At 36.4% G+C, this 16,570-nt stretch overlaps 1 pseudogene; it reads left to right on the forward strand.

Annotated features, from left to right (window-relative positions):
• The first annotated feature begins 982 nt into the window (after positions 1-982).
• LOC113105478 (solute carrier family 12 member 3-like) lies at positions 983-12,754 on the forward strand (annotated as a pseudogene).
• The last annotated feature ends 3,816 nt before the right edge of the window (positions 12,755-16,570 follow it).

Below are 16,570 nucleotides of genomic sequence, written 5' to 3' on the forward strand. Positions count from 1 at the left end.
AGACTTCTTTTTTTACAATTACTTTCCAGTTATGTATATATATATATATATATATATGTTAGGAAAAAAAAGACTTATTCTAAACAATTTTAAATGTCTCACTGTACATTGCTGTTCTTGTACATGGAACCGGTGCTTATGTATTACATTTTAACTTCACTAGAGAACCCTCAGTTTAAGTGACTTGATTTGATTCTGAACTTGAATGAATCTAAAAATAAATTGTGAAGTTTTTGTAAACTTGAAGCTCAAGTTCAAGTATATGTTTCATTTGTCCACTTACAGTAAGGTTAAAATGTGAATTTTCTTAATCATAACATGGTTAGTTTCTATTAATATCAAAGTTTATATGCTTAATATGTCACTCTGTTTGACACATTTTGCATTGGGGGTCCCTGCTCCATGTCCTTGTCCTGAAAAACTTTTCAGACCCCTGTCTTACCGGATGACAATCATCGAATGATTTGAGACATCTTGATGTCATTTCAGTCAAAGTTGGTGATATATGGAAGGAGCAAGTGTCTTATTTGAATGGAATTTTTGTCTAGGAGAATACATTAAAAACTAACTTATTCATGTCTTTTCTTTTGGACACACTTCTCTGATACAGCCAGATAAACTTTAAGCTTGCTTAAGGCTTATCCAGCTATCCAAATCAGTCATGTACGGTCATGCAAGTTTTTTTTTAGACTAGTGATAATAATTTGTAACAATGTAGTTTGTGATGCTCACTTTGAATGAAAGATATCCCAAATTAACATGTCTGAACTGTTGGAAAACAAACTCTATATTTGACAGATGTGACATGTTGAGAAACCAGTCTGTTGATGTTTCTGAAGAAGACTTCAAGCGGACACAATACAAAGAACTGCCAGTCATGGTTTTGGAGCAATTTTGTTTGTGTATGTCTAATAATGGGTGTGTGTAAGTAGGCTCAGTTAAGGTATAAAAGAAAACGCAACTCATTTTCTGACAGAAGAAGGTCTGTTCATCTACACTCCGTAGATGTGTCGGATCCGTGGATTCGTTGGATCAATCTGTGTCCTCCACTGAAACTGAAACAGGAAAGGTCGATTTCTTGTAGTTTAAAGTCCTAGAAAGTCCACAATGTCCAACTTTATTGAACGCATTAGGAACCGAATCCCGGGTCTGCGCCGTCCGGAAAACAATGGCCCACCTCAAGGAGTCGTTACCGTGGATATGGGGGAGATTGATTATGGGAAGGAGAAGGATATGAAAAAAGTGTCATTCTTCAATCCACTCGATCCCGTGCCAAAATATGACTTCTATGCCAAAGATACTTGGGCTGGACGTATAAAAAAAACCAGACCATCACTGGATGTTCTGCGCAAACCAGTAAGTAAACTCCACAAGTGGTCATTTGAAAGAAGTTGCATGTCTAAGTAAGCTTCTTAACACAAGTGTTTAATACGCACAAAGATTGCATTTATATGGTTTTGATTTTGTCGTTGATTCTCTGGATGTTGCTGTCAACAGCCGGAGCCTGATGATCTTCCTCCACCACCAGAGGAAGATGGACGGCCCAAAGTCAAGCTTGTTCGCTTTGGATGGGTTCTGGGAGTCATGGTGAGAAATCAACAATCATTTATGTGACTTATTAACATTTCTAGTTGTTTCTCCAATATGTTAAATGGTGAGCTACAGTAATGCTACAGTAAAGTCTGCGATAAGATTTCCAAGAAAACTGCCAGATGTCTTTCTCAGTGAACAAACATTACAGACTTATTGAGTGGGAATGTCATGTACATGTATATTTCCCACAAAATTGTCATTATCATAATACATTTTTAGTTTTTTCTTAAAAATCAATCTCGTTTTTGGGCCGTACAATAGAATACAGTAAAATACCATATCACTTAGTCACTTTGGATAAAAGCGTCTGCTAAATGACTGAATGTAAATACAATATCATTCTTTGTTTTACATAGTCATCAGTACAGTAAAAAATACTGCAAAAAAAGTGCTTAACAGGGATAGATTCAATTTAAGTTTATTTGTATTGTGCTTTTTACGATACAAATCATTGCAAAGCCACTTTACAGAAATAACGTTTCTACAGTATTTAGTGGTAGCGTATCAGTGGTTACTGTCACTTTATGTACATACGGCAGAAATGTACTGAAAAATCAATTAAAGATGTAGTCAAACAGAGGATGAAAACTATTAACAGCATTTATTTTATGTTGCAATCGAAGTTATAGCAAAATTTGGTAGTGTTGTGTATTGTTCCAGGGTTAGCATCATCTGAGGTCCTCTGAGGGATTTTAATCATCTCTTGCGTAGCTAATTAGGATACATGTTTCAGTTGTGGCATGAAATCATTCTTAGTTAGCCATTATTATACATATCAGTATACCTTCCAAATATGTGTCTCTGCATTAATTGTAATTTATTACAATCATATTTAATGAAAAGCATTATATGATATAATCAAAGATTGTACCTAAAATTTATTTTATTATTATTATTATTATTATTAACCGAAAAAAATTTGCTTGGAATGGAATGCCTTTTTCCTCTATTTTAAATGTGCAGTGAAATACGAACTTGGCTTGTTCTTTAAGGAATATTAAGGAAATACGTCCATGCACCACTCATGCTTTTGCTATGACTGGGTTTCAGATTCGCGCTATGTTGAACATCTGGGGAGTCATTATGTACCTGAGACTGCCGTGGATCACGTCTCAAGCCGGACTCAGTGAGTCAGTCCTCCAGCTGGTTTAATTCAGTTCAAGACACTTCATTAAATCAACTAACAGTGAAATATTTCCACCTTCTGAGAATTAAAAGTATCAAGGCCTAATCTAAAGAAATCTGACATGCCATTCTTTCATTTCTACTTGCAGTTCTGACCTACGTCATCATCTTCATGTCCATCGTCGTTACAACAATCACAGCAACGTCTGTGTCAGCTATCTCCACCAATGGGAAGATCTACTCTGGTGAGTTTAACTAATTATTCACCTTAAAAACTGCAACAAATTTTAAGTAAATAAGACATTTAGCTTCATGTTGGTAATTTTTCTTAAACACATTTAGTGAAGTGTATCATTTCAACAAGCAAAGCCAATTTGTTAAGTTAAACCAGCACTGGGAGGTTCATCTGTGATCTTTCCTCCAGGTGGCACGTACTTCATGATCTCTCGGAGTCTGGGTCCGGAGCTCGGAGCACCCATCGGTTTGCTCTTTGCGTTCGCCAACGCTATCGCCTGTGCGCTCCACACCGTGGGGTTTGCAGAGACCGTCAGAGATCTTCTCAAAGTGAGACATGAACACATTGTTGGGCTTGTGGGAAATTCAGAAAGCAAAACACACACACAACAACACTACACTTTTAAAACACGAAATCCAATAAAATAGTTACATCATTTGACAGCATGATGATGGAGATTAAGAGTGACTCCTCATTCTTTATAAATTTGATTTGGTTGCTTGAACAAGTATATACAAAGATCAGGTGTGTTCTCAGACTTTTTAATGCAAAGTTTCTAAGAAGAACACAAAAGTACTGAAATACAATTTACATGTCCCTTCAGGGGCGCCAATATTTTTGGTCATTTTTCCCAAAAAGCAAAGACCAAAGTTAAAGGGGTTAAGAACTGCCTTTGTTTTTGTTTGTTCTGTTCTTGCGTGGTCTATTTATAATGTCATCAAGGTTTTTACATAAAGAAAAACATAATAATTTAGATGTAATAGGCTATTTTCTGTCCTGTTTTAACCCCCCCGCCCTCATCAGAACGCTCTGCTTGAATAAGCGTGGATGATTGTAGACACAGAAGAAAACGACCACTGCTATGATTGGCTAATATTATGTCTAAGAGCATACATTCAACAAAGATGGAAACTGCTGTGATTTAGATTGAAAATTCTTAAGATTTATCAAGCAAAATATAAAACATAGACCTGCTTTCGTCCCTCTCTTTAATTACACTACATGAGCAAATTTGGGGGCGGGGCTAAACAGGCAGTGATGTAGACAGGCATTGATCTTCTGTGGAGGCGGAGCTTATCAACACTATTACATCATAGATCAGAACATTCATTTGATCAGAATGCCTTCAGTATAAGCTGTTTTTGACCAATGAGAAACTGTTGAGCTCTGAAACTTACCAGATGTTTTATAAGACAATGACCTCTTATATGTCAAAAGATCAAGGGAATTTTGGTTTCTCAGTTCATGATCCATTTAAATGTGGAAAAATAAATAAAAGTAAATTATAGTAACTACAGTTGAGCTCCAAGTGAACTGACGACAAAATCTTCTCAGGACTTTAAATCTCAGATGGTGGACGATGTCAATGATGTGAGGATCATTGGGGCAGTTACTGTCGTTGTTCTCCTCTGCATTACATTTGCTGGAATGGCTTGGGAGGCGAAGGTATGTTCCTCTTTTCCTGCTTTCGCAAATTTCCCAATATTGCTTCTTTTAACACAACTGTTTGCTTGGTTTTCACTCCACCACAGGCTCAGATCCTGTTCTTCATCGCCATCATGCTGTCCTTAATTAATTATTTTGTGGGTACAGTCATTCCTACCAACACAGAAAAGGAGTCTGTGGGATTTTTCGGATACCGTGGTGAGTACACGGGATCCTGATCTAATAAGACTATGAGTGCACATATTTGAGTGATTCTATAATTGGTGAAACATTTAGCATTGCAGAAGGTTAGGATTTTTTATTATTATTATTATTATTACTGAAAACATATTTTAATTTTAACAATTCAATGCTTGCCAAACACAAGTTACTTCCTTTTTTTTTTCTATTTATGAAAAAAGAAAAAAGCAGATGGCTTTATGGTATTGTTTGTCAACTCTGTTACAGACAAATTGGCCAATGTGTAGAAAAAACAATAAATCATAACAGGAAAAATTATTCTTGTTTTATTAGACAATCATTCCATCACTTGAAACTGAGATAATATTTCACCTATGCGTACCTTGAAAATTAAATAAAAATACCCATGTCTGCACATAACTGTCTATAAACAATATCCAGTTTAAAAAAAAGAAACATTATTAAAATATTATAAGGGTGGAAATTAAATCAGTAATGCTTATTCAATTTTAAACAGCTATTTGTTTGTGTTTGTGTGAAAATATTTCATAAACAGAGCTTACTCTTTAAGTAAAAGAGTTGTAAAGTAACAGAATTGTCCAATGGACTCTCAGTTCTGTTACTGCAATGTCAGCCTGGTTACTCTAGCTTGGTAACAGAGTTTGACGGTAACAGAATTGACAATTTTCTTATTTTTTTTTTGCCAAAAACTCCACTTGCTAGCATAAATGCTAAGAGCACATGGCACTACTGAAATTATGATTACAACAGGTTTAAATAACACAAAGTGTGTTCAATGAAAAAAAAAATGTTTTCCTTTTAAAACTGTGGTAATATATAATGTTACATTAATGGTAAATTACTCTTTAGGGCTTTTATAAATAAAATGAATTAAGTATTTCCAAAAGAAAAGTACAATACATTATTTTGATTATAGAGTTATACATGATGGAAAAAATGCACTGTCTAATTCAGACAACAAGAAATCATGATTTTTCAGCTATTTAAGACACTTTTTGCACCCCCCCCCCCACCTTGTAATTCATAACAATGAGTAACACAGTATTAAAATAATGAGAAATATAACCATATAAAAAAAAAAAACAACAACAACAACTTCGGACACTAAATGTACCTGCAGCGATATAATCACTCATATGTGATCTGATTTAGATATAGATTAGAAACAGTAATGAGGGCTTGGGGAAGGAGCAGCAAAACCCACAGTTTTCTTCTTCCAGGTGACATTTTCGTGGAGAATCTGCTGCCTTCTTACCGAGGCCCAAATGGATATTTCTTCAGGTTGTTCGCCATCTTCTTTCCAGCCGCCACAGGAATTCTGTCTGGAGTCAACATCTGTGGAGATCTCAAGGTTATTTTATTTTTTGCAGATGAAGCATTTAAAGAATGTAATTCAAAGCGACTTTAAAGCTCTAAGCGATGTGGGTATTTGCATGTTATTCCAGGATCCGACTGGTGGGATTCCTAAAGGGACCCTGCTGGCCATACTCTGGACCACCTTGAGCTATTTACTGATCTCAATCACATGTGGTGAGACTAGACATTCTGTTGTATTGTGTTGCATTAGAAACACTTATGAAATTAAAGAAAATATGTCTTGTTCGGCGAAAGGCTCCCCAAAGCAATTTCCTCTCTTCTCTCTCAGCTGCAACTGTTGTAAGAGATGCTTCTGGGAATGTGAACGATAGTTTAGCCCTGAACAATTTCACCACCCAGTGCAGTGGCCTGGGCTGTAAATTAGGCTGGAATTTTGACCGGTGTGAACAGAACCGCACATGTAGCCATGGACTGGCAAACAACTTGAGGGTGAGTTTATCGGCCCTGTTGATTAATCAATGAAACTCTCCTTGTGTTTCATCAGTTTCACTCAGGACATTGGAATGCATCGATAATTACTGCATTTTAACTTTGCGAGTAATATTTAATTGAAAGCCATATAACCACATCTCTTTAATTAAATAAACAATATGCATGCATTCACTCTTAATTTTATACCCAAACAATGTTATTTTAGTAAAACTTATATATTATAGCTTTTATTAATATTTTAAATTAGTTCTTGTCTGCCCATTTTTTTTTTATTGTAATAATTGTTACTTGATTTATATCTCAAAGCACAGACCAAAGTGAAAATAAGAATCTTTTACTGTGTGCTTTTTACGTAAATTTGGTGAACACTTATGACTGTGAAGCGATGTTGATGTATATGTGGATGGATATAAGGGATGATGATAGAAGAATGATTTCTGTTTTTCCTCCAGATTCTTACCACTGTTTCAGGATGGGGGATTTTGATCACCATTGGTGTCTTTGCTGCCACCTTGTCATCGGCGCTGGGTTTCCTGGTGTCTGCTCCCAAAATTTTCCAGGTAGGCATTTCAGAGTTTTATTTTTATTTTATTATTGTTCATCCAACATGCAGTGAAATATAACAGGTTATACAAATATAGAGTTTTTTTGTTACAGTGTTTGTGTAAGGATAACATCTACCCCTATATCGGCTTCTTCGGAAAAGGCTACGGGAAAAAACAACGAACCTCTACGAGGCTACTGTCTCATGTTTAGCATCGCTATGGCTTTCATCCTCATCGGTGAGTCCTGGATCTCCTCCAGATCAGAGGATCAGAAGTGTCTCTCTCTGAGGACACTTTAATGTTTGGTCTTATGTTGATGTTTTCAGGTGACCTGAACACAATTGCTCCTCTGATCTCCAACTTCTTCCTCTGCTCTTACGGCCTCATCAACTTCAGCACCTTCCATGCATCGATCACCCAATCACCCGGTGAGAACCTGATTATCAACATCATCCTCGTCACATTGTGCTAATGATAGATATCTAAAGATAGTGCAAGCATAATTATTAGGCAAATTTATATTCTGATCATAATTATGCACATCTGAATGTAAGGTGTTTATACAAAATGTGGTTTGGATTTGTTAAAAAGTGCTTCGAAAAACAATGATAAAATATCGACCTGCTTATGAATCCTAAATTATGCATGCACTGTAATTTGATTAGTAATAAATGGATGCGTATAAAGTTCTAAAAGTCTTCATTGAGGGTTTGACAATTGGGTATAAAATATGCTTTAGTCCATTTATGTCATGGCTTCCTCATACCTAATCTATGGGCACTCAAATAAACAAAGTAACTACAATTGAAAGGGTTACACTTTATTTTAAGCTGTCCCTGTAAGTGTAATTATACATTGAAGTACTCAGTAATAATAATTAACTACATGTACTGTACTTACTACATGGTTAGGGTTAGGATAAGGGTTTGGTTTAGGGTGATTGCATGTATAATTATGCATAATGTATTTGTTATTCTAATAGTAAGTTTCTGAAAGGCTCAAGTTTCTGAAAAGGGGACAAAAAATAGGCTTGCTATAATGTAATAGATGCAGCCTTATTATTGATTAATATAATGTATGATGTCCTAAGAAGGATAGGAAAGAAGACAGGAAGCAATCAGTTGTTGAGGGGGTGAATTAAAATAAGTAATAGCTGTTTTCTCTTGCAGGTTGGAGGCCGGAGTATCATTTATATTCTCCATGGACATCTCTGTTTGGGTCAATCTTGTCTTTTGTCCTCATGTTTCTGTTCACATGGTGGGCCGCTCTCGTCACTTTCTGTATCATGCTTTTCCTCCTTGGCTACGTTAGTTATACAAAACCTAGTGAGTGTCACGCTTTAGCAGTTCAGCAAAATTCAGCATTTTTAATGATCTATTTCAGTACCAAAATAAATAAACACCCTTGTCTGACACCCTTGTTTTCCATCTTGTCTGATCGCGTGTCCAGAGATAAACTGGGGGTCGTCTTATCAGGCAGGTTTCTACAACATGGCTTTGTCCTTCTCGATGGCTCTGACTGGTGTTGAAGACCACGTCAAAAACTTCAGGTAAAGATTATCAGCAAACTGACCTTTTCAGCTCACGATATACAGCAGCCGCTCACATATAAACACTTTCTCTTAGGCCTCAGTGTCTCGTTCTGACCGGTCCTCCTAACAATCGTCCCGCTCTCGTGGACTTTGTGGCTACTTTCACCAAAAACACCAGCCTGATGATCTGTGGGAACATTATCATGGTATATGACATTCATCTTATACAGATAAACGGACAGTTAATGCATCCTTGCTACATTAAATCATTTATTTCAAAACTTGAGATGGTGTTTTCTTGCTCTCTCTCTCTCAGGAGGATGAGAAGTCCAGTTTCCCGCAGCACAGCACTGATATGTTGGTGGACTGGCTCAATCAGAGGAAAGTTCGTTCTTTCTACACGTCCTTCAATGCTGACAGTCTGAAAGAGGGCGCGCATAATCTCATGCAGGTACCACCATCGCTAGCTTCAGATCTGCTAGCTTTCTTCTTGTCATCTTGTTCTTCTCACAGAGTCTTTGCTCTTCTTCTCAATGGTCTGTCTAGGCTTCAGGTCTCGGTAAACTGAGGCCCAACACTCTGGTTTTAGGATACAAGATGAACTGGCAGGAATGTAAACTGGAGAGCTTACAGGACTATGTCAACACCATCAGGTGAGCTGCTGTCTCCGTTCACATTTATCAGAATCAGAATCAGAAAGAGCTTTATTGCCAAGTGTTTTTACACACAAATTTGTCTTGGTGTAAGGAGCTTCAAGTGCAGAAGATACAGAGATACAAATAATTTAAGGAAATGAAAAGAAAGAAATTTAGCACTATTAATAAATAGAATAGACAATACATGAATGCAATACTAGTTATGTGGAAATACAAATATAAAGAAAATAGAATTATAAACATCGATGTGCAAATGTGCTATTTTACCGATAATCATTTTTTGAGTAGTTCGGTTTAATAGAAAAAATAAAGATGGCGCAGGATGATGGGTCTTAACATGACTGCAGTTCAACGACTTGGTAGAAACTGATTGGTTCATGTTGCATATGCAGCCAATAAGCTTCCTGCTTTACATTTAAATGGCTGGTTAACATCCACTTGCAGAGCTCTTTCAGAGTTTCTCTGAAACCCTCCACCTTCCCCAGCTCCACCTGTGTAGATCTGCTACGGGTTATTTTATAGCAGCATGTTTTAAATACTCACTGCACCGTATCTCCGCTAGCATTGGCAGTCACAAATTCATGTAGCAGCAATAATCTACAACGACTGAAATAACAAACATTAACAGCAGGGTAGCAGACCTATTCCACCAAGACCAAATACATCAAAACTGTCATTTCCATTAACATGCTAAAATATTCTGAGAGTTTGCATGATAGAAAATGATACTTATTAGATTAACACTTTTGAGAAGTTATGTATGCAAGTAGTCCTGAGATGTTGTATATTGTTCAGGTGAAATATGGAATGTTTTTTTTTGGTTGCACTCTTTTCTTTGTATTTTGATAAATGTTTTTCTTACAGCAATGCATTCGACTCCAGCTACGGCATTGCGATTCTGAGAATGATGGATGGATTGGATATAACAGATAATTTGCATAGTGCAGGTGTGTGCTTTATACAGTATGATGCCCAGAAAATTGATTGACATTAGAGTCATTAAACCAAGTCTTATATGGGTTTGTTTTTTTGTTGAAGTCGAATCATCTGCAATTGACAATCCGGCATTCGACGCAGAGGAAGCCCAATACGAAAAGGATGAGAGCGACCGGAATTCAGGTGAATCATGCATCTGATGTCTTATTTATTGTGCACTTTTACTTCTTTGACACTGTTAGTGAAGTGATGTGACAATGTTAGTGATTTTTGGGATACCAAATTAAAAACCCTGAATGGATACGCCAACAGAAAAAAGCTTTATTAGTTACCCTCAAAACGGTAATGCAATTTTCTAAAGAAGTTGGAAGAATAAAAATCATTTAAATATTTAATCAGGCAGAATTAATTTATTATAATCAGCAAAGCTGCACATGGAATGTGAACTGTACATAGAATTATTTTTCCAATCAAGCTTCATTTGGTTCGATTTGACCATGGACCTCAAAAACTCCTTTTTTGAAACTTTTCCTTTTTCATTCCCCATCCAGATATTTCTGATGATGGCTCGGACGAGCAGGTCAGATCGGTGTTTCAGACGAAACAAGGCAGGAAGAGCATCGACATCTACTGGATCTCTGATGATGGGGGTGAGAATTATATTTAAACTCCTTGCACCCATTGGTTCTTAATGGTCTGGGCTGGGACTGGTTTTGATATCTCTAAAAATGTCTCACCGTGAAGCATCATTGCTCTCTTTCAGGTCTGACTCTTTTAGTGCCTTATTTGTTGACCAGAAGAAACCGCTGGAAAAAGACCAAACTCAGAGTGTTTATCTTAGGAGACCCCGAGAGCGTAAAGGAAGACCGTAAAGAGTGAGTTGATCATCGTCATCATCATTTTTGTAACTATTTTGTTGTTTTGATCTGCAGACAAGTCAGCGTGTTTCTCATTTCAGCATGAAGATGCTGCTTAAGAGATTCCGGCTAGAGATCGAGGACGTCGTCATAATAACAGATGTGGATAAACCTCCTCTAGCAAAAAAGTAAGAAATGGGCACAAACATGCTCATGAACATGAATAAAAAAAATAAATAAAAAAACATACATGTTGTTGTGCTGCGTTCAAGTCCTCCTGGGAAGTTCGTACTTACAAGTTGAAAAGTTATAATTACAATGTTGAGTGCGTTCAAGTTTAGTCGTAAGAAGATGGCAGTGTACTTTCTTCAAATTAATTACAATAAAAAACAAAAGGGTTTGTTAACTCTGCTTATAGAAAATGAAAAGCAAATAATTTGCATCAGGTGTTTTTTTTTTTTGCATTTTTAATTGTTTAAAATTATTTATGAAGCCACTTTAATCTGTATCGCCTAAAAAATTTAGCAATTATTATACTGCAATCCTGTCTATCAATTTTAACTAAAAAACAATTATTGTCAACAACAGACGTTGCATCCATCGATTCATTGATTCTGTCATGTTCCTCATTGACACGCCCCAAACTCGGAAACTCTGAGCATAAAGAAAATTCAGAGTTTCCCACTCGTAGTTATGACTTTGTGTGCGTTTAACTCGTAAATATGATGCATCCGATATGACTTGAACGTACCGTTAGTAACTGTAGTGCTTTTCTTCCTCTCTGTTCCTGTAGTTTGCAGCGGTACGAGGAATCCATCGCCCCCTTCAGGCTGAGTGAAGAACAGGCCATAGGAGACGTACAGGAGCTCAAGAGACTGAGTCCATGGAAAGTGTCTGACAAAGACCTGGAGGCCATAAAACCAAAGGTGTGTGTGTGTTTGCAAGGATGGGGGGTTTTGAACAAATGCAATGCATCAGTTAAACAGAATGACCCTGTATTCATGCTCAGATCGAGAGGACGCTGCGACTAAACGAGATCATCAAGAAGAACTCTGTCAACGCGGCTCTGGTTGCAATGTGAGTACTTAGACTAGCTGACTTGAAAGTGTTTCAAAGTGAGTTCAATTGAGTGACATCACAAAAACTGATCATCATTTTCAACATGTTCAGGCCTTTGAGAGCATGCTTAACCAATACGAGTACTTTGGTAACCCAGAGAGATGGATGGCCATCTTTACTAACCAATTAGCACCCGATACTAGTTCTAAACAAAATAAGTTAGGAAATGAATAAAATAAAATCAGACAAACAGCAAAGACAAAAGAAAACATACAAGAATGCTTGAGCATTTAAACAGAAGCCTTTAGATAAAAGGGCCTCGAGGTTAATAAAAAATTCAGTCAAGTGTGTCCAAACATTTGGATGGTAGATAATGTGTGTGTGTGTGTGTGTGTGCTTCAGTTCTCTTCCAGTCCCTGATGTCACCTGTCCTAGTTCTCTCTATATGGCCTGGCTGGACGCTCTGAGCTACGGTATCCACTGTCCTGCCCTGCTCATACGAGGAAACCAGGAGAACTGCATGACCTTCTATTGCCAGTAAATCACTCGCATTAATGTGCCTGATCATCCTTAAACATATTTATTACTGCATATTACTTGCAATTTAAGGATGCTGAACCTTGTTGTACTGAAATAAGCTGCTTAATCCTCTCGAGCATTGACTGTATTACTACGAATGCATATTTATCTCACATGCTTGTATCTTTGAGGATGATACAGGTCAAACAGATTCGGTAGAAAATATAGAATAGAGATACAGTAGAAACGCAGTAGAGTAAGGCTGATGGAGGGAAGTGGTTTTTCTGCTCTCAGGATCAGGGTAGAACTTTCATGCAGTTTGAGTCAACAAATGTGTTATATTATGTGTAATATTATTACGTTATTATTATGAATCGCAAGTATGCTTTCTATCTGCTTATGAATGTGAAAAATAAAAATTAGCATCATATCTCTAAAGACTTAATATATGAATTTTGCTTCTCAGTGGCCTCAAAAGTGTTTAGGGTTAAGGAAAGGACATGTGGAGATGTATGGTGTCCCATACCTTGAAACTGTGCTCTGCATTTAAGCCATCCAAGTGCTCACAAATAAAAGTGAGTAGTGAAAAAACACAACCAGGGCAGTGGACAGCCAATACTGCAGGGTCCGAAAAAAGGAAAGGTTTCATGTGATTTTTAGCAAATGGTGGTGGTTCACCGTCCATCATTGGAACCAGGACCAGATATTTGCACATAGGTATTCTAGCCCTGTGACCTATGGTCACACTCCTAAGGGCCACAATTACAATAATAAGAAATAAATTGCTTTTTATTCTATGGGTTACCTACAATAACCAAAGAACAAAAACCAAAAAGACATTCAGCAAGCAATTAACAAATATTAGGGTGGCAAACTATTGTCATGTTTTTCCAATGAAATGAAGTTTTAACTAATCACTTTTCTCTCCCAATATCTCATACACAAATGCACACACATACAGTAGAGACTCACAGACTTCAAATGAGATTTGGAGGTGGTACAGAGGTGGTAACATTGCTATTTTTTAAGTTGATAAACTTGCATATTTGCTACTAATGGCTTTAGAGAACACTGTAATGAATTTCATAAACATTAATGTTCAATGCTTTTCACTTCTGCACAAAAATCCCCTCCTAAATGTTATTTTTAGTATAAAAATAAAATATTAAAAATGAATGCATGGCTTATGTGATCAAAAATTCAAAAGAAAGTTTCAGGACCCCCTCAGCTGTGTCATCTCATTTAAGAAGAGAGGTGTGAAAGTTATTTAGTTTGATATCCAGTATTTATTTTGGGTGTTTGGAAATTAATCCATCTCAAAAACACATAAAAAGTCCAACATAGATCTTCAGGAGAGAACAATAAATCCCAGAAGAGTGTATCTCTTTTCCTCCAAAACAACTAAACAGAAATATCTTTATCTTATCTTTTGTTTTTATCCTCCAAACCTTCTCTCAATAGTCAGACTCATTCCATCTCCATACACACAGTTCTTTCTCTTTAACTGAAGGGGCTGGAGTGGCTCTCAGTAACCAGTATCACCTGTTTGCACTAATGAACTCAACCCTCCTCAATCAGCTCATTAGATTGTTTTGTATATTAATTGTTTGCAAAAGTAATAACACAAATTGTAAAACATAACAAACTACTGATTTAGCAATACAGTAATGAATGCATAATATTTAACACATAATATGTGTATGTCAGCGTGTCTCAATTTTGACCTCTTGTCCTTCAAATACAGTTGAACCCTGGTCTGAATATGCTGTATGTCTGACATGACAGTGTGTTCAAAACTTTCAAAGCCTTAGTGTTTCCTGCTTCTCAGATCTGACAAATGCACTCCAGTAATTTCACGTCTCCTCTTTTGGAAGAGATCTCAACAATGTTTGGACAATTATTGACTCATATATCAAATGTGATGGACAATTATTGACCCATTTAGGGTTGTATCTCCCCTACTATAGAATTTCAGGAGAAACATCTGAGGCAAAGTTGATGATCTGTGAAAGAGTAGTGCCTGAGCTGAAGTCTTTCCATGGTCATTGTCAGTTGATGTATTAAAAAATATCTCATTTATGTATTTTTCTTTCCTGTATGCTTTACGGTGTGTGAGCAGGTTTGATATGTTGCATGCTGCTCTGATAACAGCTGGAAAAACTTTAAACTTGCTTCAAGGCATGGAAAATCCCAGATTTATCACAAGTTTCCAGACCTATACAACCAACATGTGTTCATGAAAAACAACCAGAGCTTCCTTTCCCAAAAGCATAGTAAGCTTAACCTTACCAAAAATAGTATACTTCAAGTTTATTTTATTAAGTACACTTTATGCAGCAAGTATACAAATATTAGTGTTCTAGTATTATACTTGTAAGTGTATTGTTTCAATACTCCTTGGGACTAACATGGCCCACTTTCTAGTATATAAAAGTATACTATTAAGTATAACAGTTGCAAACTTTGAGAACACAACTAGTTCACCTCTATGTTTGTAGTTTGTGCTGCAATTATACTAAAAGTGAACTTGAACTAGATATACTGACAGTTTACTAATTAAATACTTTGTACACTTTGAAGTGTAGTCTCTGTAAACTACTAGTTTAGTAGTTTTATACTGCACGTATTCTCATAAGTTTTCTTTAAGTGAACTTTACATCATACTTTATGTATACTGCTATGTCTCTATTTACGTTTTCATTTGTATATATTTTGTTGTATGAATATCTGAACATACAAAACATGCAAAGAAAGAAAACAGCATCATGGATCATGGAGTTTCATAAAAATAAAGAAATAACATTTAGAACAAAAAGCTGAACAAAGACTATGAATTTGAACCATGATAATCAAAATGTAGTTGGAGTTGATCAACACCCCAAAGCTTGACCTCTTCATCGGTACACATTTTATTCCATAACGTTGCAGTTTTGATGCTGTTTAATTTTAGATGATCGTGTTAGATTACGTGTTAGTATCATAGCATGTATAAAAACATGGACGTTGTGTCCGTGACATCACCCATAGATTTTTCAAAGAGTGTTTATGAAGCCAAATGTAGGCAGAGAAGCTGCCGCCATCTTTGCTGGGCGTCAAATAATCGAAAATGGGCAAAAAGGTGGGAGCTTTTTGCTGAGACCACGCCCAATGAGCTCGACGGAGGTGACGGCAGCAACAATACACCTGTCACTCAAGTGGCCACGCCCTTAATTATTCAAAACTTGAAGGCTTAATATAATTTAAATGGATTAGAGTTACATAAAAACAAAAGAAAAACACTTCCCTCACAGTCATGAATGGCAAAATTAGCTACATAGAGCAAAATCTTTTTTTGAACCAAGCTGTAAACATTTTTTTTTTTTTGCTGTAAAGTTGGCCATTTTAACATGGGGAGTCTATGGGACTGACTCCCTTTTGCAACCAGCCTTTTGACGAATTACAGTTTAAGTCACTTCCATATGGGCTTCATGAGAGAGAGAGAGAGTTTGCCTCTTGGTTACTATCTGTTGTTTCTTTTGCATCTTCACTTGTGTTTTTTTGGAAATTCTGTACAGAAGATGTGTACTAGCACCCTCTACTGCATAACAATGAGAACACAGATTCTAGGAGCACAAGTATAGTTCAAATATATTTAGACTTTTTGTTAGTATAAGTCATGTATACTTAAATGTCATTTTAAGTATATTTCTGAGGAGGACATAAAGCCCATTTCCTAGTAGATGAAAAGTAAACTAAAAGCATACTTTTCTATTTTTAGTCTACAAGAAGTATACTAATAGCACACTTGAATAAACTTATTTTTTTTCGTAAGAGTAAGTACACTGTAGAACTATTGAAACCAATGGAGCTTCAATCAACTTAGGCTTACATTATTTATTTGGAAAAGCAGCCCAGATCTCAGAGCCTCAGAGTCTGTCCACTCATCGTCAACATGATCTGTAATAATGTCAGTAATAATGGTGGCTTTGGGCAAATGAGATCTGTTCTTCAGATCTCCAAACTCCAGTATTTGTTTTTCTTTGCTTTCTTGTAATGTTGACTAGTTTGATATTAATCTC

The sequence above is a fragment of the Carassius auratus genome, chromosome 7 (assembly GCF_003368295.1).
Source record: "Carassius auratus strain Wakin chromosome 7, ASM336829v1, whole genome shotgun sequence".
NCBI lineage: Eukaryota > Metazoa > Chordata > Actinopteri > Cypriniformes > Cyprinidae > Carassius > Carassius auratus.